A 3,151-nucleotide genomic window follows, 5' to 3' on the forward strand; every position below is an offset into this window, starting at 1 on the left:
GTATCTTTTCAGGAGCAATTTGTAATCCTCAGCAAGGTAAAATTTTCTTTACTTGTTCAAACATTCTTTCTAAAGTATCTGCATTTGAGTCAGCTAGTAAAATAGCATCCATATAATGATAAATTATAGATTTAGGAAATTTTTACTTATCACTTCCAATAGCTGTTGTACAAAATATTGGCACAGAGTTGGGCTATTCAACATTCCCTGTGGGAGGACCCTCCATTGAAATCTTTTAACTGGTTGAGAATTATTATAAGTAGGCACTGTAAAAGCAAATGTTTCTCTGTCTTTTTCTCGTAAGGGTATTGAAAAGAAACATTCTTTTAAATGAGTAACTATGAGAGGCCATCCTTTTGGTAACAGAGTAAGCAAAGGCATCCCAGATTGTAGAGAGCCCATTGGCTGAATTACTTCGTTAATTCCTCTAAGGTCTGTTACCATTCTCCATTTACCAGATTTCTTTTTAATAACAAATACAGGAGAATTCCAAGGGCTGGTTGATTCATCAATATGCTGAGCATTTAACTGTCTGTCTACCAGCTCTTCTAAAGCTTGGAGTTTCTCTGTTGTTGTAGGCAATTGCTGCACCCATACAGGCTTGTCTGTTAACCACTTTAAAGGTAGAGCTGTTGGTGTCTTTGGAAGATCATCAGTTGTTGTGCCCTGTTCTTATATAATATGGATGGCTGGTGACCACTCATTAGAATAATATCTTGTAATATTTCTCTCAGAAACATGTGTTAGTTTATGATTTGTTTCTGAGATTGGAGGGATGTTAATCTGAATATTCCGTTGTTGCAACAAGTCTCGACCCCACAGGTTCATAGTTATGTTTGCCACATATGGTTGTAATTTTCCTCTCTGTCCTTCTGAACCTATACATTCGAGCCATCTTGCACTCTGTTTCACCTGAGATAATGTCCCAATTCCTTACAGTTGAACATTTACATCCTGAAGAGGCCAAGTTGGATGCCAAAATTCTGGTGCAATTATGGTAACGTCCGCAACTGTGTCTACCAGACCAGACAACAAAATACCATTTATTTTTATCGTTAATTTTGGTCTTTGTTCATTAATAGAAGTTTGCCAAAAAATTTCCTTTATGCTTTCTCCTGAATTTTCTATTATCTCTGTTTCATCATCCTGACCAGCATGATATATTCCAATAGGCATTTGTTTATTTAATCGCTCAGAGCAGGGATTTCCTCTACAACTGCAGGAAAGTTTTGAACTGGATTTGCAATGGGGGCCTGCGTGAGGCCCCTCTGGGAGTTTCCCAAAGACTGAGGCAAAGGATTGCCCTGTTTGTTCTTTGTTGATCTACATTCATTGGTCCAGTGTTTTCCCTTACTACACCATCTGCATACTCCAGAAGGAAGGGGCATTCTGTTGCCATTGTTCCTTGAAGAAACATTGTTTCTAGGAATGACCTGTTTATAGTCCCTTTTCAAATGTCCTTGCTTTCCACATCCAAAACATCTAACATTCCTCAAACCTTTTGAAATTACTTCTCCTACCCACATATCATCATGCTCATCAGTCTGAACATTAACTTTGTCTCTAATCCAATCTTCCAAAGGTGCAGATCTTGCCCTTAACGGCCTGATTATTCTTTTGCATGCTGCATTTGCATTCTCAAAGGCCAAAGATTCAATTATTGCCTTACTAGCTTCTGAATCAGAGACCATTCTCTTTACTGCTGAAGCCAGTCTTTGTAAAAATATCTGTAAAAGATTCTTTTGGGCCTTGTATAACCTTTGTAAACGACTCAGATTTTTTTCCTGGTTCCTCAACTCTGTCCCATGCATTCAAGACTGCCATTCGACATAAAATTAGGGTTTAGACATCATATAAACATTGTATTTGTACTGAAGCATATTGGCCTTCTCCAATAAGCTGATCCTGGCAAACTTGTATTCCTTTATCCCTCCATTGTTTTTCTATGTTTTTAGCTTCATCCTTAAACCATGTTACAAATTAAAGTCTCTGGCTGTGTTCCGAACAGCTTGTGCCAGCTCCTACCAGTCCTGTAGTACAATCCTTTTATATGCTGACCAAGAGTTTAACATTTACTTTACATATGGAGAATGCATGCCATAAGATACTATTGCCTCCTTAAACTTTTGTAAACCCAGCATTTCAATTGGAGCCCAAATATTTTGTGTAGCCATTTGATCAGGCATCTGCTGTATGGTTACAGGATAAATTAAGGGTGACTGTGTGAAAACAGGCTTGCTTTCTGTAACCTTATGATCCAGACTTGAAACAACTTCACTGTTAGTTTCTTCTGTCTGAATTTTTGCAGGTTTAACAAGTTCTTCTAATGCTGTTATCCTGGCACTTAAATTGACTATCTTTTTAAATATTAAAATGAGGATTAGCATAGTGATAAGGTGCATAATTCCGACAATACTAATCTTGTCATATAGTTGTTCCATTGTCAGACTGCCTAAAATTTCAAACAAAACCCAATTTTCTTCCAATGTACACATAAAACCCATTTTTTTAATGTGGAAAAAAATTCTCTTTTAAATAGTTTCCTTTAAAATATCTAATATGTTGTGACTTACCAAATCTGTGTAGAACAGTAGAAATCTGAGGGGATTTTCAAAACAGCCACCTAGTGTCCGAGGTGTAAATCCAGAGAGAGAGAGAGAGAGAGAGAGAGAGAGAGAGAGAGAGAGAGAACACACAAGAAATCATGGCCAGCTAAAGATTAAATCCAGCCATGTGTTGCCTCTTGAGCCGAGTCATGGCTTGGCTCTGGCTTCCTTAAGCTCTGACCACGTACGTTGGCTTTACAGGCAGGGCCATGTTGGGCAAGGCAGGTCTGAGTTGTTTTTGGCACTGGCTGTAAGCAAGCAGGCTTTAAGCAGGCAGCTCACAGTTAGTCTGGCCTGAGGCCAAGCAGACCTAGGCCCGGGCTAGGAAGCCAACTGCCCGGCCTGCCGCCCTTGAGGGAATGCGAACCTGCTGCCAAGCCAAGTGGTTTTTAATGGATTCTTGTCACGTTGGGTGCCAGATGTAGGTGTAACCAACCATCTTATTAAATAAGAAACACAGAACCAATGTAAAAGAGAAAGCCAAGAGGTCAGAGCTCAGAGCTAAAATCTCACCCTTCCTCCTGCGGTGGTCCTAGCTTCCCGAA

The sequence above is a fragment of the Peromyscus leucopus genome, chromosome X (genome assembly GCF_004664715.2).
Source record: "Peromyscus leucopus breed LL Stock chromosome X, UCI_PerLeu_2.1, whole genome shotgun sequence".
NCBI classification, from domain to species: domain Eukaryota; kingdom Metazoa; phylum Chordata; class Mammalia; order Rodentia; family Cricetidae; genus Peromyscus; species Peromyscus leucopus.